Source organism: Bidens hawaiensis, unplaced genomic scaffold, assembly GCF_021521415.1.
Source record: "Bidens hawaiensis isolate Kalapana, Puna unplaced genomic scaffold, B.hawaiensis_p1.1 tig00001016_1, whole genome shotgun sequence".
NCBI classification, from domain to species: Eukaryota; Viridiplantae; Streptophyta; class Magnoliopsida; order Asterales; family Asteraceae; genus Bidens; species Bidens hawaiensis.
Genome location: NW_027491059.1, coordinates 1,535,459 through 1,563,373, shown reverse-complemented (window position 1 = coordinate 1,563,373; position 27,915 = coordinate 1,535,459). Strand labels below are relative to the sequence as shown.

General features: G+C 30.3%; 1 pseudogene; it reads left to right on the top strand.

The window, feature by feature from the left end:
• Nucleotides 1–23,896: 23,896 nt before the first annotated feature.
• Nucleotides 23,897–25,531, top strand: LOC143551532 (uncharacterized; annotated as a pseudogene).
• The last annotated feature ends 2,384 nt before the right edge of the window (nt 25,532–27,915 follow it).

The following is a 27,915-nucleotide window of genomic DNA, read 5'->3' as shown; positions in this document are numbered from 1 at the left end:
TATAATATTGATTATAGGAACTATTGATAGCGGATCGAACAAACCACAAGCTGATATAGTACTGATTATCTACTAAACCGTGAGTTTCATGACCCCACTCTTTAAACAGTTTTACGAACTTTTGGGGTGAAAAGCATGTTTGATTACATATACATACCTGAAACTTGTATTTATGTGAATTATCTAAGTGCTAACACACGAAAGTCCCCACGATCACAGTGATTAACTTCGAGCCGGTGGCTTGTGAATAGTACTATTGGTTTGACAAACCTAAACGGAATCGGCCTGGTTGCCGTGTCACATAGCACCGTTTGCACGTGACCATATTTGATTACATATACAGGCTATGTAGTGTTAGACATAGCTACCGGGGCATGTTGTGGGCGGAAATGGGCCATAGTGGTTGATTGAGCGTGGGAAATGGATGCACGCAGCACATACAGTCAAGGCTTCACTGTAGCTTAGCATAATTATATCATTTACATACATACATACATACTTATTTCATGATTACAAGTGTTAACTTGTGAATACTCATTACTGTTTTCTTGAAACTCGTGAAACTCACCAACTCTAGTAGTTGACCCGTTTTAAACTGCTTTTCAGGTGTACCTAAATCGGAATGATTTGGTGATCTGTTACTTGCCCAAGGTGTGTGGTTGATGCTATGTGAATAGAGGCAAGGGTGTTAATAGTAAGAACGTATAGTTAACGAACCAGTTTTGTTTGTATCACATAAACTGTAAAACAATGATAGAACAATGAGTTGTAACACATGTAAATTAGTTTGTAATGTTTCTTTATAAACAATGTGTTGATACCAGAGGTGTCTGTTACATTCCCGTTTTACGCTTCCGCATTGTGCTAGTCGGGGTGTGACATGTTGTATGATAAAGGATTAATGTATCGGATCATTTATATATATATATATATATATATATATATATATATAGGGGTGGGTTCTAGTGAAAACTCCTCTTAAAGAGAAAACTTAAAAACTCCTAAAAAAACTTCTAAAAAACTATTTTTAACTTTTTTTTAAATTTTTTTTTGAAGTTTCTTTTTTTCCATTAATCTTATATGTTGTTATTGGTTCAAAAAAAAAAAAGAACTTGTCGGTAACCTCGTCGGTATAATGCACATGTGTAATAGTGTGCATTGCATATATGCAAAAGTGTTTGTATTGTATAGAATACAACACTATTGCACATATTTGATACACACTATTGTATATATGCAATATAAGACTAATACATACATCGAATACACATAAGTACGTATGTGTAATACAACATTAACGCACATGTGCACCACATCGACTTTTATTTTATTATTATTTTTTTTCATATAATACAACACTACTACACATATACAATACACAAATATTGAATATATGCAATAAAACACTATTAAACTCAAAAATACATAGTAATACACATGTGTAATACAACGGTATCGCACAATAATACGTATGTGCATTACAGCGGGTTTTTTTTTATTTTTTTTATATTTTTCGAGCGAAATATAAGAAAATATAAGAATAATGGCTAAAACAGAATTTTAAAAATATTTTTTTATTTTTAATTAAAAATAATTCTTTAGGAGTTTATAAGAGTTTTTTAGTTTTCTCTCTAAAGGTGAGTTTTCTCTCGATTCTCTCCCTATATATATATATAGTAATACACATGTGTAATACAACGGTATCGCACAATAATACGTATGTGCATTACAGCGGGTTTTTTTTTATTTTTTTTATATTTTTCGAGCGAAATATAAGAAAATATAAGAATAATGGCTAAAACAGAATTTTAAAAATATTTTTTTATTTTTAATTAAAAATAATTCTTTAGGAGTTTATAGGAGTTTTTTAGTTTTCTCTCTAAAGGTGAGTTTTCTCTCGATTCTCTCCCTATATATATATAGTAATACACATGTGTAATACAACGGTATCGCACAATAATACGTATGTGCATTACAGCGGGTTTTTTTTTTATTTTTTTTATATTTTTCGAGCGAAATATAAGAAAATATAAGAATAATGGCTAAAACAGAATTTTAAAAATATTTTTTTATTTTTAATTAAAAATAATTCTTTAGGAGTTTATAGGAGTTTTTTAGTTTTCTCTCTAAAGGTGAGTTTTCTCTCGATTCTCTCCCTATATATATATATATATATATAGGGGAGGGTTCATTTAAGAACCTCTATATATGTTAAAAACTTTGAGAGTATATTTTAAACAGTATTACATATATGTATTTACTTAATGTTAAAAAACAGTATATTTTAATCCGAGAGTATATTTTAAACAGTATACATGTTCCATATTCTATAATAACAACTCAAACATTCATGGGAATTATGCAACTGGAACTATTAACATAAACTCATCGTGGTCAAACAAAATTAACGACATCAGGTAGGGGTGTTTACGGTTCGGTTTTCACGGTTTTTAGGTCAAACCGTGAACCGAACCGTTAATAAGGATTTTGTATTTTCGTAAACCAAAACCAAACCATTGAACTCTTAAACCAAACCAAACCGAACCGTTAGTAACGGTTTGGTTCCGGACCGGTTTCACGGTTTAGACGCTCATTGGGATTTTATAGAGAAAAGTCCAAAATAATTTATTTTATTGTATAGATCTCAATAATTTACAAATTTTAACAAACATAACTTATTTTTTGGTTCTCATTTGAAAAACTGAAAGGCTAGCTAACATTTTTGCGTTTTGAAATTGGGCTTAGCCCACGTTTTCTGTTAACTCAGTATTTAGTAAAGTAATAATTTATATTAAACGCACTAATAACTATTATTTATTTATGTCTAGTAATACACACACATATATATATATAACTAGGTTAGAACCCGTGTAATACACGGGTTGGTAATAAAAGAAAAACAATTACAAAAAGTTGAAAACATAGAGAAAAAACAGATATATGTTAGCAAACACTTAAAAAATAAATTGTATCTTAAGCAACATAAAACTTGATATATATACAACACAAATAATTACAAATTAACTCGAAACGAAAATAAAAATGGGTTTCTGAACTAATTCATAACTCAAGACTAATGATTTGAATTAACCTGGAACAAATTCGTTTGGCAAACCATTTAATTTTCCGAAATTAAATCCATAAAAAGTATTTTTTATGTAACTAACTTTAATCTTAGCCTGTTTCAATACCTGAGAGTCCTTTGCAAAAGTTTAGCACTTGCAGGTTGACTTTTCTTTGTCAACCGCCAATCTACAATCTAAATTTACCTATTAACCAATTAACCGACCCTTTTTGCAGTGTTTTAGTCAAAACTTCTGAAATTGCTACACCAGATTGTTGTATTAATCTTCCATCAAATAATGCATCTTCAACTCGGTTAACTTGTTTTGACCCACGGATAGACCGTAACTTAAATTGACCGGTTGACAAACAGAGTTTTCATAAAGTTCTTTTCTGGCCCGTTAACATTTTTGTTAAAGAATTTTAATATGATTAATCCGTTTTAGTCGTTGTCCCATAATGGAATTCCAGAAGTATTGTTGCCTGCAAATCTTCAAAACCAATCACATAGGTAATGTGTATCACACTCATAAACACATCAGAACTGTTCCGTAGCAAATAGGAACTCGACCCGCAACCCACCAGTTAACCAGTTTGAAACTCCTTTTAGAAATTAGTGAACCTATTTTAAAAAATCTAATAAAAATATAATCAAACAAATAGCATAAACTTATAAATTGTAGTATTAAAAAAGTCAATAAATCATCACCTTTAGAGTGTTGAAGCTCCATAAGATTAGTAATCTTGATTTTGATATGAAATTGTCAGGTAACTCGTTAGAAATTCCATTCAGAAAATTACCACAAGCAATTTGCAACAGAATTTCATAAAACAAAATTCCAACAAACACAAAATTATGGTGTTCAAATTATGAACCAAATTAACCATCTGAATCAATTAAAATATGAATCCGAATCAATATATGTATCATCAATTTCAATGGTATAATTTTTATCGATTGAACTTAAGTTGATCATTTATTTGCAATAATTAATCAAACTTCTGTTCGTTTTGATGATGAAGACGATGATACGATAAATATTTTTGGAATTTAAACAAAATCGTTCACTACGATGATGAAGACGATGATACGAATATGTATAATAGGATTACATATTAAAAAGGGTATAATCATAAATGACTAAAGTTGTATGCTAGATAATACAAATAATTAAGGTTGTTGGCCTAATCCCTAAACCCAAGGTTCTTTCTTCATCTACCAAAGACATCTTTAATTTTTTTAAAATTATAAAGAACCTGGTTGACAATTTATAAAGCAAAAAATGACAAAGAGCTTGATCGATCATTGATAAAATAACAATAATGATATGGTAGAACTTTAAGTCCCTTAAAACACATGACACATATAGTGTTGCCAACATCACCTAATCAAAGGAACAAAGATCGGATTACATGTATAAAACCAAAAAAAAAACAATATAATAAATGTTTCAAATCGTAGTAAACGATTTGGTTTGCGATTTGTATAATGGTTCATAGCATGTTAGATAGAAGTGAACATTGCAGATTAGAAGCAGGTTAATCAAAATAGAAAGGCATAAATTTAATAGAATAGATGGTCTAAAAACGCACTAAATCATACAAACATAAGCTGAACCGACCAAAAGCAATTTCAAATGGTATGAACTCAAGTGTGTTCACAAGTAAAAACAGCCATGTAGGTTAAAGTTAAGTGATCACAATGAGTATTCATGAAAACCAAAACCTTAACAACACAAAATTAAGCCATCTTTAAAAAAATTAGGATTCATAATTCAAGCATATAGCTTTACAGATTAGTAATCAAATGCAAATATTTATGCAAGATATTCAATAATCTGATTAATTGAATCTTTATATTGGCATAATCGGATTAGGGTATAATTGAATTATGGTATAATCGGATTATATAATCGAATTAGGGTTGAGGAGTATATGAATCAGATTACAAAGATTAAATGAATCGGATTAACGATCGACATCAGATGTTGAAGATTGATCAATTGTTTAACGATCTACATCAGCTTTGATACATACCGTTTAAAGTTGAAGATTGACCAATTTGAATATCTATACTATAATGACGAAGATGGATTCTGTTGAGGCATGATTTGAGTTTGGATTTTGATTTTGAAAAGATACTAAAAAAATGAAAAAAAAAAAAGGAAATGACACGTGACACTTTGAAGAGATTTGGTGAAAAATCCACTCTTTTATTAGATAAGGTAGAGGTAGATATGTAAAATATTTAAAATATATATAATTAAATCATACGGTCCGGTTTTTTACGGTCGGTTTTTGGTACAAATCTTAAACCAAACCGTTGGCTACGGTTTGAAAATTTTCAAACCAACCGACCGAAAGTTAATAAAGAAAACCAATCATGAAAACAAACCGATGACCGGTTTGGGCGGTTTTCCGGTTTCGAACCAAACCGTGAACACCCCTAACATCAGGGGATAATCAAGGAAATTATGATAACTAGCAAGATTTTGTTGACCATCCATTTTACAAAACTACCCTTTGTATTAAAAATAAAAGAAAAATCAAAATAAATTATATTATTGGTTGTGATTAATTCTTAGAGTTCTTAGAAAAATTGAGTTCTTAAAGGAACCATCCCCTATATATATATATATATATATATATATATATATATATATATATATATATAAGGGTGGGTTCTAGTGAAAACTCCTTTTAAAGAGAAAACTTAAAAACTCCTAAAAACTTCTAAAAAACTATTTTTAACTTTTTTTAAAAAAAATTTTTGAAGTTTCTTTTTTTTTCTATTATTCTTATATGTTGTTATCGGTTCAAAAAAAAAAACTTGTCGGTAACCTCGTCGGTATAGTGCGCATGTGTAATAGTGTGCATTGCATATATGCAAAAGTGTTTGTATTGTATAGAATACAACACTATTGCGCATATTTGATACACACTATTGTATATATGCAATATAAGACTAATACACACATTGAATACACATTAGTACGTATGTGTAATACAACATTAACGCACATGTACACCACATCGACTTTTATTTTATTATTATTTTTTTTCATATAATACAACACTACTACACATATACAATACACAAATGTTGAATATATGCAATAAAACACTATTAAACTCAAAAATACATAGTAATACACATGTGTAATACAACGGTATCGCATAGTAATACGTATGTGCATTACAGCGGTTTTTTTTTTTTAATTTTTCGAGTGAAATATAAGAAAATATAAGAATAATGGCTAAAACAGAATTTTGAAAATATTTTTTATTTTTAATTAAAAATAATTCTTTAGGAGTTTTTAGGAGTTTTTAGTTTTCTCTCTAAAGGTAAGTTTTCTCTTGATCCTCTCCCTATATATATATAGGGTTTAGATCAAATACAAATGAAATTAACGTGCTAAACATGAGAATCAAGTAGAGTAATTAAGTAATTACACCATAGAGTAATTACGTAATTACTCTATAATGTAATTACATAATTACTCTACTTGATTCTCATGTTTAGCACGTTAATTTCATTTGTACGTTAACCGTCCCCTATATATATATATATAAACGAAAGCTTTAAAATCCTATGTGTCGTGATGTAGTCGCTCCCCTCTTTTATGGAAGCCACCAGATTGCTTTATTTTTAAATGGTGACCTCCCACAATTTTAGCCCGGTTTGACCCGATTGACTCTTTCACAGGTCATAACTCCTCCAAAGAAAATAATAATAATTCCTAACCATCTTCCTCAATCTCACCTCACGGGTTTTCTCAATCTCTCTATATTCGTTTTCTGAAAACCCTACGTTGACTAGAAATCACTCCTTGAGGCGAATTCGATCTCTCATCATGTTCCTAGAAAGCCTAACCAATATACATACTTTCAGTTCTGTCGGATAGCCATCACCATCAACGATGATGGTGAGAACCCATTCAAATCCGACGCTTCCTTCCGCCGTCAGACGATTTCATCACTTGAATTAAATTTAACCATCACCATTCTACTGATTAAAATCATCCACTGATTTTAGGGTCGTTTGTTTCTATTTAAAATCCATCCCCTGGTTCTGCGGTCGCCAATTTGCAGAAACAAGCATTGTTGTTAGTTCAGGTACACTAAGATCTCTGTTTTTAAAATTTATATGTTATTGAAATATCTCAAGATGCATTGTTTGTTAAATAGTAATACTTATGTGTGTTGGATCACAAGCACGTGCTAAAGTAAATATTATTGCTGCTGATATTGGTAACTTGGAATGAACGCATGCTTGCTAAAAGCTGGCGTTGTTCCCGATATGGCTGATGAGGCTAAACTTTGTTTGTCATGGTGGTATTTGTGATTAAAAAAACCTCAACTCACCTCACTTTAGGATGGTTTAAAGCCTCCTGTACAAGTTGCAGTTGCTAGAGGTAACCGGGGTGCTGTTGAGATGTTTTCATGCTTTTACCTTTATCATCTCAAGTGGAAACGGTTAAAGAGTGGACAGTTGATGGTATGATTTACCATATGCAATCTGAAGGTTCCAAAGAACATATACACACTTGAATCTATATATGTTTTTAAGCATATATCAAATAACATTATGATTTATGTGGTGGTGGTGATGATTTGGATTGGACTAATGTATAGTTTTTTAGATGGAATTGTATGTGTAGTTTACTTTGTAATATATTTGAAAATTTAAAACTGGAGTCATTCACGCCACAACGTGCAATTATAATTCTTGCAATCTGCTGATATTTTTAATAGGCATCTAAATGTACAACTTCTTAGCGATGATAGATAAATTTTCAACTCTTTATTCAATTTGTAATATGTTATAAATTTGTATTTAATTATTGTTGTTTATGTTTTCTATGAAACCCCTATCAGTTTTAAACAAATTCAACTACCTATATTCTCCATTTATATGAACTTTACTACGACTTCGTATTAAATTGATTATTGACTTCATAATTAAACTGTGATATAGCGGCTCATGGGGGTGTTAAATGGGAACTGTTAGTTTAGGTTTTAAGCACACCAGGTGAGTTCCTTTTGCTGTTCTTAATTTGTAATTTTGTGGAATATTAGAATCAAAGTTTGGAGCTTTTTTTAAGTATAAATGATTAATTTAGGCAACTGATGAGAAGGTTCAGTCACTTGATTACAAAAGCATGAAGGTAGATATTAAAACTGCAGATGCACAAGATTCACATCAGTGTGCTCAAATCACTTATAAGCTCTAAAGGTTAGTTTTTGTTAAATTTAAAAGATCTTTTCTGATTATAAAGGCATTGATTAGTCGTGTAAGTGAACCGAACGAACACGAATTGTGGAATGTTTGTGTTCAATCATTTAACTTTAACCGAACACGAACATATAATCTGACAAAATTCTATGTTCATGTTTGTTCATTAAAATACATATTAAATCTAAAGAAACTTCGGTAAATAACTGTTACATTTTATTGATTACAAATGGGGATAATCTCATATCAAACTTTTTGCACTTTAAAACTATTCATGCAGAGTGCTTCTAAAAATTACAATTTAATGTTCGAGCTGGTGTACACTTAAAACAACATAATCTTTGGTGAAGGTATAACTTCTAATATCAAAATATTATTATAAACCATTTATTTTTTTGTTTTGGATTTTTAAGATTGCTGGATATGCTTATACTAACAAGTGTAACATGCTCTTACCTTTGTGAACTTGCTTCTACTTTGTGTTGGCATATGCATTAAAAGTTAACGTCAATAATTCTTTATAAAATTATCTTGCCATGCATTATTGTTCTAATCTTTAGATTTCAACATTGGCTAATCTTTTGGACAAGTATTGGCCAGCACTAAATAAACCGTATATTAAATGGGTCGCGTTTAGTGTGGGTTAGGTTCTGTCTAAACAGGTTCGAATCGTAAACGGCTCAATTCGATCGATCGATCAATCAATCATACCCGGTAAAAGGGTCAACAGACATAACCCTTAATAGGGTCGTTTTTGGTTTGGGTTTAGTGTGTTGATTCATAAGTGGGTCAACCCACGTAGTGTTTGGGTTGGGTTGAGTTGTGGTTAAACGGGTTGACCCACCATCCATTTTAAACTTTCACAGACCTTAACTCAACCCGCTGTAAACCGATTTGATTTATCTTTTCAGGTGGGTGATGATCCCTAATGTTGGGGCAGACCTGAAGATATGACCAAAAAGGACTCTGATACAATTAAATGCATCCATCCCAGTTGCAGCAGAAACTGCGGCAAGCAATGACAGTATTACAAACAGCTGAAAATCTTAAACGGGTTATAATTCAAAACTTCTGTCCCTCACAATCTGAAATACAAAGAAATACGTACATAAAACTCTCATTAGTTATACCCATTACAACAATTTATAATTGCTTTTGTCATACAAGTACATCTTATCTTACAATACTAATAAAAAAAATGCTAAAGCTTAGGTGTCAAGCCTACATTTCTCCTAATTTCTAATCTTTCATTTCATTCATTCTAGCTATCCATGGGTCATGGGTCAAATCATTTTGTCAAGCGGGTTATAACATAGTGTGGATTTTATAACATAGTGTCATTTTCATACCTGAAGTTTAACCAACAACGCAGCTTTAACACATTTTTGTAAATTTCTTGCAAGTCCACGCCCGACATTTCCAAAACCATGCTATTTTAGTAATTTGTGTTAGCATGTTTGTTTTTCCTTTAAGTCTACATTAAATTAATTCATAAGTATTTTGAAAATCACAATTGAAATGAAGGACTTTTTTTTATTTTTATCGTTTGATAAATCTCGTGTAATACACGAGTTCAAAAGCTAGTTAATCAATATAACGGTTGAAGATACATTGCCAAATCTGCTCTTATGTCATTAATTTTATATTTCTGGCACTAAATATATTTACCAGCTCTTTTCATCATTAGGATCGGATGACATAAGTGGAAATAGTTTTGCTTTGACAACAAAGTTGCTCTACCTTGCACGGACCCAAAATGAAACTTGATTGCGTCTGTCGCTTCAAACACTTTGTATATGTATTATGCATGAAGACGAAAAAATAAGATTATTAACCATAATTGCCATCATGAATTGCCTATATAAATTAATATCGATCAATAATCAGTTTGTATCATATTCTCCATGAGCATGGTTTGATCTCTCAAGGCTGCATATTGCATCTTTTTTAACGCGAACAAATACTCAAAAGTATTTGGATGAACAAAACTGATTATGTAATTAAAAGAAGTAGAATGTAATTCTATTGTTCACAAAAGAGGAACATTGCAAATGTTAACATATTACTTTTTGTAGTTAGAACACCAAAAATGTGCTTATATATTGTCCCGCAAGTATGTTTTTAATTCTACATTTCCATTTGATCGAATTAAAGTCTTAAATTTTTAATAATTAAACAACATGGCCGAGTTGCCGGCTTCTATTGATAAGAATTTGAAAGCTAAGAAGAAAAGAAAAGGGTGTAGCAAAGTAAATGTTGATGGTACAGGTAACAACGATTGTCTGATAACAATATATGACAAGTTTATTAGAATGACTGATTTACAGTTAAAATCAGGCTTATAAAAACTTTTATCCTTGTGTATAGAAGTGGCAAAATAGAGAATGTAATTGCTCAAAATGCAAAGACCAATTTGATTTCGTTTGGTCAGTATTTAGTTTACACAATTTTTATATAATCAAAATAACTGAAACCAAACCGAAACCAAAAACCAATAAACTGATTTTATATTTTTTAAATATTCTTATTTAAAATTACTTTTTTTTATATATTTTTATTTAAACCAACATATATCTTTAAATCTTTAAATATTCTTATTCAACTACAAGGTAATTTTTAATATTTTGTATATATTTTTAATTAATATAAATCTGATTTGTTATAAAGACAAACTATATATTTATTTTTAAATATTCTTTGATATACAAAAATTATATACTCAAAATAATATTAAAAATAACTAAATAAACCCGCGTAACACGAGGGCTAAAAGCTAGTATATATATAAACGAAAGCATTTAAAAGCTCTTTGGTTGCTCCCTAAATTCTCTAAAGCCACCAGATTGTTTTATTTTTTAATGGAGGCTTCTCATGCATTTAACCCTAATTCATGGGTATGGGTCTCACCAAACCCAAATAGCTCTTAAACGGGTTATAACATCCCATTAAATTAAAAAATAATCTCACCAAATATTTGATGTGAAAATTCTATAAAATAGGAAAATACTAAAAATTAATATATAATTTTTTTAAAGATATCTACCTATTCTAATAAAGTAAAATAAATGGAGACACTTGTCATGTTTTGGTTAATTCTCACAATTTTTTTCCCTCCAAAGCTAATATACCCTAATATATGTAATAAATCAATAATTATTCACTTTCCTTTTACACGATATTTATATAATACCTATATATTTTTATAAATATAAATATTAACATATTAGTTTACTATATATTTCAAAATACTTGGTTAATTCCAAAAATCAATAACAAATTATGTTTCTCAAATGAAAATTGTTTCGGGTTTTTTGTGGAAGTTAAATTTGATTTGATGGGTCAAAAGTTGGTAAATAGATTGTTTGGTACGAGTTAACTACATTTAGGTCAAAATTTGTTACGGTCAAAAATGAAAATTTTGAGTATTTTTAAAAGTTTGAGAATGCAAAATAGATTTATCGTCAAATTTGTTATGGGTTCAAAGTGTTGACTTTAAAATGTCAAAAGTATGAAAGTTAGAATTTTAAACATGATTCGGGTTTCAAGTTTATTTTTAAGAGCATTTTTTGAAATAATCAAAAGGTTCGGGATTTGGCAAATTAACTATTTTTCCCCCAACTATTAAAATTTAAGAAAAGATTACGAACACTTTCGACATGCCACCCCCATGCCTATCAATGCTTCTAACTTTTATCAAATTTGAAATATTTATGTCAACATTAATTTTTCCTTCAATGGTGATCAGAACGTTGTATGGGAAGCATGTCATGCAAAACTATGCTCAAATGAAACAAAATATTCACAAAAATTGAATGAGTTAACATGCTATTTTTTATGTTGTCGTTATGATAAAGTCGAGAAGCTCTCTGAAATTTATCAAAATCTTATTAATGGTGTAGCTCAGAAAAACATAGTTCTTGAAGAACATCCATTGCTACAATTTAATATCCTACTTTCCTTTGATGGGTGGTAAATTGATAAATATATCAATAAAGATAACGCCTCTTTTGTATTTAGGTTGAGTGGTTAGAACTACTATCGTATGAGAAGCCTTATTTTTGAAATTGGTTCATAACCAAAATTCTTTCAATTATACATATATGACACCGAGAATGAATTTTTCAACAGAAAGAAGCATATCGGGTACGATTTTGAACGGACATTTTTTTATTAAGTTCATTTAAAAAAATCATTTTGTAATATAATAAAATCAATTTATGTACACATTGTATAGATACAAGCATAGATGTAATACATTTTTTTTCATATACGCTATGTAATTATTTGTTTTACTTATAATTTTATAATTTGAATTATCCCGTGTGTAACACGGGCTCTAAAACTAGTTATTTATAATTAAGAAACATCTTTATAGTAAAAAAAAATAAGCGGGTCTTAGGTCTCACCAAACTCAGATAACTTTTAAATCGGGTTATAACATCTCATTTATTCGTGAAACTCTTTTATCATCAAATCCTAAGTATATTATTAAATTTCTTACAATAAATAAAATTAGAATTCAAATAAATATATAAATATTATAAACGAATAATGTAAAACAACCCCCGTAATACGAGAGATAAATTAAATTAAAAATTAATCTTACCAAATATTTGATATGAAAATCATATAAAATAGTGATATACTAAAAATTAATATCTGATTTAAAAAAATATTATTATAATTCAAAAACAATTTTATAGTAAAAGAAAATAAGCAGATCATGGGTCACCAAATCCAGATAGCTTTTAAACGGGTTATAACATATCATTTATTTGTTAAGCCCTTTAATCATCAAACCCTAAGTATATTAATAAATTTCTTACAATAAAGAAAATTAAAATCTAAAAAACAAATATTAAAAAAGAAAAATATAAAACAACCCCCATAATACGGGAGATAAAACCTAGTATTTATATATATCTAACTATCTATATAATTGCATACTATAAAATCCTACGTGTCACTCTCAGATTACTCCCCACCCTCTTTAAAGTCACCAGATTAATTGATTTTTGAATGGAGAACTCTCGTTGATATAACCGGTTTAACCCGTTTACACGGGTCATAACATCTCAAATAGGATAATCAATGGGTGTCATACTTGCAAACCCTTCACCCTCCAATTTGCGAAATTGAAAGAACACTAACCCTAACCTGCGAACCAAGAAGTTGATGTTTGTTCTCGATCTTCAGAATCCAATGTCTAGCCCTAATCAGGGGATGGAACTGATGATTATCCTATTTGCGTGCTCAGTTTCAGTCCAGACAAAAGAGTGAATGCATGATTTTATGTTCTCTAAGCACAATTCAGATAATAAGTTTCACGTTTTATCCACAGCTCTCTAAGTTTTCTCTTTTATAATATTGTAAATGAGTTTGGGTCAATATGGATTTTGAGTAAATGAGTTTGGGTCAATATGGATTTTGAGTAAATGAGTATGGTAAAAAAAGGGTCGTTTTCAAAACAGTTTGGTTCGGGTAAAAACGGGTTCGTTTGAAATCATTTTCTAAATTCACTTTTATGTTTGAAACAACCCGTTGTGACCTGTATCAGTTTTTATCAAATTTGTTTTCATATGAACTAAACTGACAAGATAATATATTTATAAAATACTAGCAAGTGAACAAAAGGAATTTGTAGTTCACTTCGACATGATCCATTTTGACCCATTACGTATCTTGAGATATACCTATCGTGACCGTATCAATTTTTATCAAAGTCTTTTTTAACTAAACTAAAATGACCATTTTTTTAAACTGCCAAAATTATAAATTAGGGAACTCATCAAGATGTGGTTGGTTCAAAAACGGAAGGGTGTTAGATAGATCTGTCGGATGTCAGTTTTATTATGGTGGATCCTTCCGTTTAGAAAAGGAGTCATTTTAGGTATTAAATGGAAGGGTGTTAGATACGAGTGAAGTTCATTACTTTGTGTTTTAATATTGCCCGATCTACCATTTGTATAGGATTAATAGCTCTAGCTCTAACTGCTGGCCCATATTAAAAAATATATAATTTTTGTAATTGTTGACATATTTACTATGTATTGTTCTTAATATGTTTTCTTACTTGAACCATAGGATCTGCATGGATCTATGTTCTTATTGTATTTATTGTAAGATATGGAACGGGCTTATAGTTTTTTTTTAACTTGATTTTGCTCATATGTTAGATGCAGAATGGAACTACTGAGAATGTGAAGAAGATTACGTCAACACCGTTTGCAACATTGTCTTGAACTCTTGATGGTGAAGAGTAGTTTGCTGCCAATGACGAGTTTATGGAAGTCGTTATAGGTGACCAATTTATGAGGTTTTTCAAGTGTTGGTTGCAAGGGCAAAACGGTCTTCATGTATACAACACTTTTTATATTAGTTTTAAGGTTTTTTAAGTAAGTAGATTTTTAAGTTACTGTAATAAATATAGAAATAACTACAAATTATTTAATGGTGACGTGCAGTGCAGAAAAACAAGTGATATAACTTCAATTATCTTAAATCCAGAGTACTAAACGAAGTTTTTATACCCTCAAATCATGTTAAAATCTACATAAAACTGTTTATTTGTAACTGTTGATTCTGCAATAAAATTGCAATCCTCTTAGCTGATCAATTTAATATAATGTTTAGAAACAAACAGCCAAGATTTCATATTGAGAATACAAAACGTAAATAAAGCAAATTAACTAAAGTTTGACTATAACTAATACCTAAACACGTCATATAAAAACAATATATTTTCAGAAAAATATAAAAAAAACACTAAAAGTAACCGGCGTAACACGTGGGCTAAAAACTAGTATATATATATATATCTATAATATATATAAACGAAAACCCAAAAATCCTATGTGTCGCAATGTAGTTGCTCCCCCATTTTATGGAAGCCACCAGATTTCTTGATTTTTAAATGGAGGCTTCTTATTGATTTAACCCAAATTCATGGGTATGGGTCTTACCAAAACAGATAGCTCTTAAACGGGTTATAACATCTCAGTAAATTGAAAATTAATCTTACCACTTATTTGATGTGAAAATCCTATAAAATAGAGATATACTAAAATTTAATATCCAATTTAAAAAGAAAAAAGATATTATTTATAATTAATAAAGAATTTTATAGTAAAAAAACATAAACGGGTCATGGGTCACCAAATACAGATAGCTTTTAAGCGGGTTATAACATATCATTTATTTATGAAACCCTTTCATCATCAAACCCTACATATATTATTAACTTTCTTACAATAAAGACAATTAAAATCCAAAAAATAAATATTAAAAAACGAAAAATGTAAGACAACCATTCTCTCAAGCCATCAGATTACTTTATTTGTAAATGAAGGCTTCTCACGTATTTGACCCGAATTCATGGGTAAAGGTCTTACCAAACCCAGATAGCTCTTAAACGGGTTATAACATCTCATTATATTAAAAAATAATATCATCAAATATTTGATATGAAAATCTTATAAAATAGGAATATACTAAAAATTAATATCCTATTTTATTTTTTTTAAAAAGATATTATTTATAATTAAGAAACAATTTTATAATAAAGAAAATAAACGGGTAATGGGTATCACCAAACCCAGATAGCTTTTAAACCGGATTATAACATATCATTTATTTGTGAAACCATTTCATCATCAAACCTCAAGTATATTAATTATTAACTTTTTTATAATAAATAAAATTAAAATCCAAATATACATATATATATATATATTAAAAACGAATAATGTAAAACAACCCCCGTAATACGGGGGATAAAATCTAGTATATATATATATATACTAGCTTTTGAACCCGTGTATTACATGGGATTTGTTAAATAATAAAAATAAATAAAGGTACGTTTCTTTGAAAGAAATGAACAAAATTAAAGGTAAAAATAAAATAAAATATATACTACAAATAATAAGAAGTATATAATCTCAAATTTAGAAATTATAATGAGATCAACCATTACAAGTTTACAACAATATACAACACTAGGTTTTATCCCTCGTATTACGGGGGCTGTTTTACATTTTTTGTTTTTTAATATTTATTTCTTGGATTTTAAATTTCTTTATTTTAAGAAAGTTAATAATGATCATGTTTGGGATTCCTTATTTGCATCTCCTTTTGACTTATATAAGTTGTTTTTGATAAGTTACTCCCTCCAAACTTATCAAAACCTCATTTTTCCTTCTTTAAAAACGTAAAAAAGTTACATTACCAAACACCTTTTTAACTTATAAAAGTTAATAAGTTACAAGAAGGAAAAAATAAGGAATCCCAAACACCCCATTAGGGTTTGATGATGAAAAGATTTCACAAATAAATGATATGTTATAACCCGTTTAAAAGCTATCTGGATTTGGTGACCCATGACCCGTTTATTTTTTTTACTATAAAATTATTTCTTAATTATAAAAATATCTTTTTTTTAATCAGATATAAAATTTTAGTATATCCCTATTTTATAGGATTTTCACATCAAATATTTGGTAAGATTAATTTTTAATTTAATGAGATGTTATAACCTGTTTAAGAGATATTTGGGTCTGGTGAGACCCATACCCGTGAATTTGGGTCAAATGTTGAGAAGCCTCCATTTACAAATTAAACAATCTGGTGGCTTGAGAGAATTTAGGGAGCAACCAGAGAGCTTTTAAAGGCTTTCGTTTATATATATTATAGATTTGTTAAAATTGTTTTGGCTCATTACCCATGAATAACTATAATGAATGTGATGAGATATTAGAAAATTAGAAGGGAAATTATAACCCGTTTGTCAAATTTGTTTTGACCCATGACCCATGGATATGTAGGATAAATAAGATGAGGAATTAGATAATTATAAAGGAAATTATAACCCTTTTGCTAAAGTTATTTTGACCCATTACCCAAGTAAAAAAACCAAAATTCTTATATTTCATTCCGGTTTAATTAAAAAAAACCGAATTTTTTTTTCTTTTTAATTCGTATTATACCTATACTTATATGTATACTTTCATTTAATCTCTAGTTACGTAATGTACATATATGTACATTATCATTTACCTTAAATTATACATATGTGTATAGGAAAAAACATGTGTGTAAATATTATACATATTTGTATAATAAAAAAACTAATTTTTTTTAATTCGTATTATACCTATACACATATGTATACTTTCATTTAATCTCTAGTTACGTAATGTACACATATGTACATTATCATCATCATTTATCTTAAGTTATACATATGTGTATAGGAAAAAAACATGTGTGTACATATATATATATATATTATACATATATGTATAACTTAGCTAAACCGATAATTTTTTTTACGTTTTTTTTAATTTAGAAACCTGGATGATAAATAAGAACTTTGGTTTTTTTTACTTTTTTTTTATTTTTGTGTTTTTTTTTGTTTTATAATTTATTTTTATTTTTGAGTTTTTTTATGATCCAAAATGGTTCTCATATTTCTCAATTCTCAAAAAGTTTTCACATGATCCTGACCCTACATATATATATATAGAATTAGGTTCATTTCAGAAATGATTCTTATAGCGAGAAGTGATCTCAACCATTAGATTATTAATCAATGGTTGAAAATGTATTGCATTTATTGTAATTAATGAAATTTGAGAAAAAAATAAAATAAACAAATAAAAGGGTAGTATAGGTAGATTAAAATAATTCATCATTTAATTTTTTTTAATCTATCCCTAAATAAAAGTCTAAAGTATTAATATCCAGACTTTATGATTTGTAAGTTACAATTTATTTATACCACTAGATGTCCTTTAGTTAGTATTGATTTATTTTTATTTCTTTTTTTACTAGTTCCATTACCATGAAATAATTGATGCATTCGAATACCAGTTTATCAATTAATATAACCAAGTAACAAACTACGTTCTGTTTTAAATTGTTTTTGTTAATCTATGATTAATTCGTTCGTCATAATATTTCAAATTTAACCATATCTAGAAATATTTTCAACTTTATACCAAATTCGTAAAATCACCTACATATTGCATAAAATGATCCTACACACGATAAAATTTGCACGTATATAATTCGAGATACCACATACTCAAACATATATGAACCTACACACGCTAAAATTTACATATACACAATTTAAAATACCACTTACACAGTATATATATGAACCTACAGAAGATAAAAATTATGAATACACAATTCGAAATGTTATCTACACAACCCATATATGAACCTACATGTTATAAAATTTACACATACAAAGTTCGAAATACCACCTACACAGTATACATATGAACTTACACACGACAAAATTTACACGTACACAATTCGAAATACCACCTCCACAGTACATATATGAAGCTACACACAAGAAAGTTTACACATACACAATTCAAAATACCACTTACACAGTACAAATAAACTCTTTTTTTTATATATATTAAACTACATATAATAAATAGCGAATCATGCTAATAATCTACAATTATAAAATTTTCACATATATTAATGTCAAGCTTAATAAAAGAAATAAAATAATAAAAATTATATATGACACTATGACCATTTATTAAGCATAAAAAATGAAACCGCTAAATGCATTAATATCTAGCTTAAAAAGGGCTATATCACAAAAGACATATGAACCCTTTTTAATTAAAAATGGCATAGGATCTTCATACACCAATTATTTTTCTATACGGATCGTATTGGACTATACGGTCGTATAGCACCTAAATCATGTTAGTTTGTGTCAAAGCTTGTCGTTCATTATTTGCAGTGACTCGTATAGCTCTATACGGGCCGTATAGTGCCTATACGGGGCGTATAGACCTATACGGTTCGTATAGACAATTTTTTGGACACAATTTTAAATATTAATACGTTAATATCTTACATTTTAATGTATTATAAGTACATGACATATTTGGCTAAATACGATATTTTAAATTAGAATGATTTGTCTATTAGCATTTACATAATATACTCGGCTAAATAATTTGTAGTTGTACCCCGAAAACATTCGTTTAAAATTATATTATGTTACATTTTATAATAGTCTGTACACAATAGCCAATTAATGATTAAGCAAACAATAAAACATTTGGCCAAAATATATTGATAAACATTTTCTGCAAAAGTTTTCTATAAGGTCGTATAGCCCTATATGACCGTATAGGTTTTATGGTGTGTCAGATAGCAATACGAGCCATTTATACCTATACGGCTCGTATAAGTGTATACGGTCGTCTAGGTTGAAAAAAAGCTGTTTTTCTTTGTCCTCTTGTCAGATATGCGTAGCCTATACGACCGTATAGGCCTATACGAGCCGTATAGGCATATGGGGGTGGTGTAGGAGGATCACATCCCTTAAAAATATGCCATAAACATGTGTTTGTATTTACGAATTTGCCATTTCTTTTGTTGACCATTGATTAAACAAATCAATGGTTCAGATTCACTTCTCGCACTTCTTGCTATAATATCACTTCTCGCAAAATCCATCCCCTATATATATAGGGTTTGGATCAAATACAAACTAAATTTCCATACTAAACGTGCGAATCAAAGGATAATTAGAAATCCTGCGGTGGCAATATTGTAATTATTAAGCGCTAGTCAATTAACAATCAACAGACATCAACTATCAATTAGTCGATCAACAATGTCAGATGGACTCTTAATTTTGACTACTGTAAATGATTCATAGAGGAATTAAACATCACTGGCGATGGTTCATTGAAGGAAGAAGGTGCGGTTAATGGATCTTGAAAGTAAAAACGTGTGCAAAATCATTTGATAATTACACTACTTAGATAATAATTACTCTAGTTGAAAAAATAATGTAAATAGTGTAAATTATATTACAAGTTAAATTTCACGTAGAGTAATTTTCAATTTTAGGTGGTGTTATTTTATTTTAAAAGTAGTGTAATTTTAAATTACAAGTAGAGTATTTTTAAATTTCACATAGAGTAATTTCAATTACAACTAATGTAATTTTATTTTACAAGTAGAGTAATTTTATACAAGTAGAGTAAGTTAAATTTTACGTAGAGTAATTTTTAATATCAAGTTGTATAATTTTATATTACAATTATTGTGATTTAAAACTACAAGTAGAGTAATTTTAAATTTCAAACTAGAGTAATTTTTAATTTCAACTAGCGTAATATTATTTTGCAAGTAGAGTAATTCTTTATATGAGTAGAGTAATATTGAAACCATACATTTTAACTCCATCTTGTTTAACATAAACAAATGAAACCAACTTCCACGTCTACTACTATATCCAAAATTCGGCTTTTACATAAATTAATAATTACATAAATCAGTTTCTTCAAATTGATGATTGAGTCGTGATTACTCAGAGATTCATTGTTAATTTGATTGTTGATGTTTCAGTTCGTTCACATCGACAACATCAGTTCGTTTTAAGCTAACTTCGTTCATAATCGATGTTCTTTTTTGAAATTAATGATATATTGATGATTTTCGAGTTGGATGGAAGTGAAATTGATCGATGATTGTAGATAGTTTTGAGAGAATTGTAGACGGTTTGAGAGAATTGTTTGGGGTTTTGAAGGTTCTGAATCGACGAATTTGATGTTTATGAGAAAAAGGGAGATTTCTAGTTATTTACACATTTGCCACCGCCAGATTGTGTGATTCGCACGTTTAGTATGAGATATTACTTTGTACGATATCGGTCCCATGTGTGTGTGTGTGTATGTATGTATGTATATGTATGGATCTTTTGAGAACCATTGTGAGTTTTAATAACTTAATAACTCCATTCTAGGCCACACATTTAATTAAATAAATTGGAATATGTGGTTGAAATTAAGGGTGCGTTTGGGATTCCTTATTTTCATCAACTTATAACTTATAAACTTTTTGAAAAGTTAATAAGGTGTATAAGGTGTTTGGCAAACCATAAGGCCTTATGAATTTTAACTTATGGAGAAGACAAAATAAATGGGTTTTGAAAAGTTAGGAATTTGTGACTTATTAACTTAATGGGTTTGATTTACCTATTACACCCCTCTAACCCTCAAACCCATTACACTACTTTTAAAAAAGAGTGTACTTTTTAGTCATTTTGGCTTTCCTCAACACATAAGCTAATCCAAACATTTTTTTCAAAACTTCTTTTAAAATATTCATAAGTTAATAATTCCTTATAACAAAAAGTCATTTTTCTCTTAAATAAGCAATCCCAAACACACCCTAAATCTGACAAAAAAGTCAAAGTATGAGAGAGAATAAAGATGTAAGTGGTTACACTAGCTTTTACGTCCGTTACACATGTGTAAAAAGTCGACTCGGCGCGTAAAAAATTCTGTAATTTTTACGTGTATGTAACCTACATATATTACGCATGTGTAAAAAAAATTCGAAAAAAAATCGTTACACTGAGTTCTTTCGATTTCTTAAAACTCAAAGGGATTCTCATTTGAAATCTCCCGTATATATATATATATATATATATATATATATATATATATATATATATATATATATATATATATAGGCAAAGTATAGAATGAAAACCCATTCGAGTTGTGAAAACCCGTGAAAACCCTATGTAGCATCGTTTTTTTTTACATGTAATATATGTTGTTACATTTAATAAAAAACATCGAAAACATAAAAAAATGTTTTGCTATTTTTTTTACATTTTTTTAGTAATTTTTATATATGTTTTCAGAAGAGAGAAAATGTAAATAAAGTTTTACATTTTTTATTAACTTTAATTGTGGAACACAAGATTTAATCTTTAATTAAAAACATATGGTTGAGAATGAATTTTTAGAGTTTTCACAACTCAAGTGAGTTTTTATTCTAACTATATATATATATATATAATAGTAATGAAATAAACAGCAATAATAATAATAACAAAAACCGTATTAAAATAATGTGTCTATCGCTTTCATATGTCCACTTTAAACGTTAAAAACCACTACTTCGTAATTTCAACATCACCTATTTGTTCAAAGAAAGGTACGTGATACATGACGACGAATTCACATCAATTTAACACACCCTTTTCAAACACTTCACATTTGAGGATATTATATTATTATTGGTTACTACCGGCCCTTACGTAACAAAAAAAACAAACAATGGCGTCAATCAAGCAGCCTACTAAATGATGCTTATTTTAATCAATTTGCTCATTAATATACGAACGTGAAATAAAATATGCTCCGTATGATCATTGATGTCCGTGGCGAATCTAGCATGGTTGAGGGATAGCCTGTGTTATGGCTGTTATCCTTTCACTTTTTTGACGAAGTATGTTTTTAGTGCAAAACTTTCTTTTCTCCTTCGTTTTATGTATCAACTAGTCATGAATAAAAGTTTTTAGCCTGGACGACAGCTAACCTTTTCTTTTAAATCCACCACCGATAAAGACATACAAATAGTTGACATTTAAAAAAACGGAGTTGAAAAGCAATGGAAATGTTACAAATATGTTTACAAGTTGTATAATATATTAAAATTAGCATTTTTTTTAATAAATGTCAACCTTCTCTGTTTAATTTTTTTATTATATATATATATAATTGATGAGTAAAGCGTAATTATAAAAAATTTATATTGAAATGATAATTAGGTAATGATTAAAAATTCATCCTCACACATTTGAAAATAAATAAGATACTTAATTTTTGCAACAACTTGCTTATTTTAGTTTTTATTTTGTTTAAATATTTAAAAACACTTATTTTATTTTATCTGTTCTTTTTACTACCTTAAAGCTAGTTCTTGTGGGAATCTAAACGGAGCTACAAAGTTAAGGGTAGCTACCGTTTAAAAGCATGTTTGGGATTAAGTTTGAAAAATATTTATTGGCTTATTGGTGTTTTCAAAAAGCTAATAAATTAAAATGTGTTTGACAATCACAAAAGTATTTCTTAGCTTTTTGAAAGGTTAAAAAACAGTTTTCCAACAACCTCAAATCCTGGCTTTTTGAAATTGGCTTTTTAAAAAAACCAATAAATCAGTAAGTATTTTTCAAACTCAATCCCGAACATACTCTAGGTAATTACATACATGATAACTTTTTAAAAATTACAAACTAAAGAAGCTAAAATGATAGCTCAATGATTCCATCACCCTTACAAGCTGATCAAAACACAACCCATAAACAAAATCTATTGACAAACTTCTTTTTTTTATTTAACAATTAAAGTTTCATGTCTTAAGTTTTAAGTGAGACTAGAACCCATAATTATTTGATTATAAGCCACACATGTCACCACTAGACCAAGCTAACATGAAACCATCGTAACTTTTGTACTATTTAGGTGTCAGTGTTTTTGTGTAACAAATTCACACATATAAGAGCATTCCCAACCCATTCCAAATAATACATCCATACATATCAAATAATTTCACTAACAGCATTCACATCAGTTCCCCTAAACATAAACATGTGCGGGAGGTTTTGCAAATTACGGTTCGTTAGAAAAAGGTGCCGTTTTCAACATGTGTTTAACATAACGCGTGAGTTGTACTCTCGCCTGTCATCATCCCATTATTAATTCTTAAACATGAAACTTCACATCCATTTCACTCTCACTCTCCGGCGACATGAAACTATCAGAAAACGAAGCCGACGTCGTCGAAGCTTCAATCACAGAGCTCATTCAAACCCTCACCAACTCTATCACTCACACAGCAGCCTTCAAAGGCAAATGGTCAGTCATTGGCTCAAAGCTTTCCGATCTCAAAACCCTCGTCTCCGCTCCGTTTTACAGACTCTCTCCGAAGCTGTCGGTTTATCAGAAGTCTGCCACACAGCAAACCTCCCGAAACTGAAGACACAAAACTACGTCGATTCGGTATCCGCCAAACTCGATAGTCAAATTAAAGACTTACGAGTTTTAACCGAAAACGGAGTTCGAATCGACGTCTCTGTTTCGACCGGCTCACTCGAAGTCGAGCCGGTACGAATAAAGACTCGTAATTTAATAATCGGGTTACAAATAGGGACAGCAGAGTCTGGGGAAATGATAAACATGTACTTATTGCTGTGGCGCAGGGCGTGGTCCCGGTGCTTGTACGGCTACTGGACTCTACCTCTGCGCCACAGACAAAGGAGAAATCTGTAGCCACTATTGCCAGGGTTTCATGTGTTGATAACAGTAAACATGTTTTACATTCAGAAGGCCTTGTTTTGTTACATCAGCTTCTCCGTGTTCTCGAATCCGGAAGCGGATTCGCGAAGGAGAAGGCGTGTGTTGTGCTTCTAGCGTTATCGCACACGAAGGAGAACGCTAGAGCGATTGGATCTCGAGGCGGAATTAGCTCTTTGTTAGAGATTTGTGAGGCGGGCACGCCGAATTCGCAAGCTATTGCGGCTGGCGTGTTACGGAATATCGCGAGTGTTGTGGAGAGTAGAGAGAATTTTATTGAAGAAGACGCGATTTCGGTGCTTTTGATGTTAGCTAGCTCTGGAACTGTTTTGGCACAAGAGTATTCGATTGCCTGTTTGAGTAATCTTGTTAGGGAAGATGATAATCTTAAGCTGTTGACTGCGCGTAAAGGGGCAATTGATAGTTTGAGAACGTTTTGGGACTCGGCTACTGGTGTAGGGAGCTTAGAGGTTGCGGTCGAGTTTTTGAAAACCCTAGCTTCGGACGAACGATTGGTGGAAACAATTATTTTCAACGATTTTATACCGAGAGTTATAAATGTGGTGGCATGTGGTGTGTTGAGTGTAAGGATTCAATCTGCGAAAGCGATTTACTGGCTCGGTTGCAGTGCGAAAGGGAGAAAAGAATTGGGGGAGAACGGGTGCATACCGCCGTTAATCGCAATGCTGGAAGGTAAAGCGGTTGAGGAGAAAGAAGCGGCGTCGAAGGCGTTATCGATACTTTTGGTTTATTCAGGGAACAGAAGGATTTACAGGAAGGAACAAAGAGGGATAATAAGTGCAGTGCAGCTTCTAGATCCATTAATTATCAATCTTGATAAGAAATACGCTGTTTCGATATTATTGTCGTTAACCTGCTAACCTGCTCGAAGAAATGCCGCAAACAGATTGTGAACTTGGGTGCTTTGTTGTATTTGCAAAAGCTTGTAGAAATGGACGTTGGAGGCGCGAAAAAGTTGCAGGAAACGATTGGCCCTGGGAAGCTATGGGGCGTTATCGCGAGGCGGTAATTCGGTAAAGATCATAATCTTTTACATAATCTGTATTTAATTATGGTTTGTTCATAGTTTCTTGCTAGTAATCTTTAGTTAAGAAGTCAATTCATTCTTATTAGTTTGGAGTACTGAGATACATGTCTGTCTATCTTTGTTTGGTGAGCTACCTTGGATTAAAGTTGTAATATTTTCAACCAAAACTCAATAATTTAATAAATATAGTGAGTTAGGTTCAAATAAGAAGTTTGATTTTTCTAAGAAGGCTAGGAAGGAGGTATTTTAGTCTAATACTTTAATCTCAAAACCCACTTACTTTAATCTCAAAACCCACTTAAATTAATTTCAAAAACTCACTTACATAAAACCCAATTACATCTTCACTCGTCTCTTACAACCACCACCACTCCACCGCCCACCACCACCACAACCGTCACCCACCGCCACCACCTCGCCGGAAAAGTCCAAAAAAACACTATGAAAAACACAATGGAAAAATACGCTATGAAAAAAAAACACAATGATTAAAAACACAATAAAAAACGCAATTGTATGACACAATGTAAATAACACAATGAAAAAAACACAATAAAAAAAAAACACAATGAAAAATACTATTGTATAACACAATTTTGTAAAACACAATTCGGTAAAACACAATTTGTAGAAAACCCACCAATTTTTTTTTTATTTTTTATATTACAATATGGTACTCGTATAAAAGATAAAAAGACACTCGTTATTATGGTGAATTTGTTTTTCAATAAAAACGTCATAAAAAAGTTATGGACGCTTTAAAATGATGGAGGAATTTGGCATGTGTCTTGCACGTGGAGAGAGAAAGTCAACAAATGTGTTATTTCTTTTATGCCAATAACCTTGTGTTCACATTTGATTTCCCCCTAAACTAATCTCAACCCTCCATATTCAAAATCAATAGACAAGATTACTTCTTATCCTTCCTAAAAAAGTATACTTCCTATTATAACCTAACCCTAAATATAGTAATGAAATTGACTTTTTATTTGATATTGGCTTTCTTTTATCATTCTATTGGTGGGTAGTAGAGGTGCACAAACTGATTTAAAACTCAAAACCAGTTTGGGTTGAAATCGGTTCGGTCGGTTCAACGAAAGTCAAAACTGGTTTATGATCAGTTTCGGTTCTGGTTGAACCGGTTTCTTGACCCCTTACGATCGGTTTCGATTCGGGTTTTGCCTGGTTTCGGTTCGGTTAAACGGTTTGGAACTAGTTTGGTGGCGAAAATTACAAACTGGTTCCGAACCTACGGTTTCAATTGGTTCCAAATGGATTTCCACATATCGGTTTCAAACAGGCCTGTTTCGGTTTTCGATTTCGGGTCGGGTCGGTTAACCGGTTTATTTGCCTATCTCTAGTGGGTAGTGTCACACTTGTTTTAAACTTTTAATTGTTCTAAATAAGTTTCAACAGCTCAAGTTAATGACGATTATTCGGTCGCGTCTTCATGATCAACTTGTATCAAACATTACTGCAAGTTTAATGAACTACTTTCTACAATTGCATAAACATTTATGTAACTTTATATATACTTAAAAAGAGTTGAAGCTTAAAAGTGTCACTTGTTTGCCAGCAGGCTCATCAACTCTACTCATGGGCTCATGGCATTATTGCTTTACAGTTATTTATGTTAATGGCATCTCAATTTTGTAATAATACAGCACCATATCTTCTCTGCTCATAATTGAGCTCTGAAATATATAAATATATAATTCAAGAAAGTTTACATAAAGAAGGACTATGATATAAAAGTTGGTTACTTTAAAGAAAGTTGCATGATGTTTCCCTTTAGAGTTGACCTACTATGCTTATACATTGTGTTGACTGGTGAGATATTCTTTTCTTGAACTCTAATCATAACATAAAGTTCTATGCAATATGAATATATTCTATAAAGGTTTGTAAGGATGTAGGCCATGTGCAAATTTGGTGTGTCCCAAGACAAAATACAATATATTGGATTATGAATAATTGATCATATTATGTTCCTTATTAGCACCAATGGCTGTCCATGTGCCTTTGTTTCATGTATGTCCACCTCTCTTTTCTTTCTTTGTGGCCTCCTTTAAACAAAATAAGGGCCTATATGAATGGGATTGTACTGCATGCATTAATTAGTTGTACATATAATACAACAGTTGCCTGGGCTTTTTTATGATAGTGTGGGTATTGTGCATTTGAGGAGATTGATTTGTACAAAAACTATAAATGCATTCAAAGGACAACACAACTTTACTATCAAAAAGCCCGACCTAATGAACACCTATAATTCGATAAATCAATTATGTTTTGTTCAAAATTGAGATATGCTCGGTACTTCGGTTTAATGTCCGGTTTGACCCGATAAACTCAACCCACAAGAGTTCTTCACTATTCACATAGTGATAAAACCATTTAGGTTCAAACCAAAAACATACATAACA